The sequence below is a fragment of the Oncorhynchus tshawytscha genome, unplaced genomic scaffold (genome assembly GCF_018296145.1).
Source record: "Oncorhynchus tshawytscha isolate Ot180627B unplaced genomic scaffold, Otsh_v2.0 Un_contig_5234_pilon_pilon, whole genome shotgun sequence".
NCBI classification, from domain to species: Eukaryota; Metazoa; Chordata; class Actinopteri; order Salmoniformes; family Salmonidae; genus Oncorhynchus; species Oncorhynchus tshawytscha.
This window is the reverse complement of record NW_024603367.1, coordinates 1-387: the sequence shown is the minus strand read 5'-3', so window position 1 is coordinate 387 and position 387 is coordinate 1. Positions and strand designations below refer to the sequence as shown.

At 41.9% G+C, this 387-nt stretch overlaps 1 pseudogene; it reads left to right on the top strand.

Annotated features, from left to right (window-relative positions):
- Positions 1-322: 322 nt before the first annotated feature.
- On the top strand, positions 323-387 carry LOC121841901 (annotated as a pseudogene; the record flags this gene model as incomplete).

Here is a 387-nt window from a genome sequence, read left to right as displayed (position 1 = left end):
GAAGGGTGGGAAGTGGTCGGGGGCAGGGGAACAAAGACTTGGGGAGGAGCAACTAAAAGCAGCAGGTGAAGGAGGGGTTACAGACCAAGAGTCCTGAATCATAAAAGGCTTTGTTTTTTATAAACTATATTTTAGTCTAAGATCAATCTTTAAAAAAATCTAAAGTCAATTCTATTTCAAGTTCTACATCTCCAAATAAAGTTGAAACATCACAGCAATATTCTAGGGGTGGTTTTTGAGGGTCTGAACTCTGTTTGACCCCAACCATGACCAGAACCTTCAGAGGATGGATTCATATGAGGGCCTCTCATAGCTTTGTGTTGTGCTCGCTTTGGCAGCACATATACTAAAATTGGATCGATACAGAGAAGATTAGCATGGCCCCTG